Consider the following 719-nt stretch of genomic DNA (forward strand, 5'->3'; position numbering starts at 1 on the left):
AAAAAAAAAAAAAAATTGTAATAATAATAATAATTTAATGTAATATTTACTTTTTCATCTTTTGTGTAAGGCTGAGTGCTTCACCCCTAAGATAAAGCTCAGTTAAGAAATAAATGAAAATCCAGTAACTTTTTGGTGAAATGTAACCACCTCCAGCTTCTACTAGCCCAGCTTAAGACAGTACCTCATCACACTACACAGCGGTTTAGCCAAGAAGAGGGAGTCTTTATGTGGACGCTGGGAGGGAAGGAATTCCTTCAAATCCAAACTTTAAAGGATTTTAAACAAACGAAACATTTGGTTCAAATTTGTTATTGGAAAGATCAGATTTTCTAGGTAATTTGGGGGAGAAAATATAAAAGGCAAAGCCTTGCTTTGACTGACAATTCCATGAAAGTGCTATTTGGTTTTGGTTATGGGCTTAGAAAATTGAGACACTTAGTTCAATTTGGAAGGATTCTGTGTAAGTCCCTGATTAAAATAAGCAAAAATGACGAATAACACTGATTCAGTACAACCGAAAGATTAGGATTAACTCAAAAGAAAGTTATTTTCTAAACCACCATGTTTTTTTCCACTGACAATTACAGTGGTTTTCATTAGGTTGCTAGCACATGAAGTCAGCCTCCCCATCAATTGTAAACTCTAAACCAGCAAAATCTATTATAGAGACAGACTTATCACTTCTGATTTAGTGCTCATCTCACCCAGCTCATCTT

Source organism: Colobus angolensis, unplaced genomic scaffold (genome assembly GCF_000951035.1).
Source record: "Colobus angolensis palliatus isolate OR3802 unplaced genomic scaffold, Cang.pa_1.0 Scaffold148, whole genome shotgun sequence".
Classification (NCBI taxonomy): domain Eukaryota; kingdom Metazoa; phylum Chordata; class Mammalia; order Primates; family Cercopithecidae; genus Colobus; species Colobus angolensis.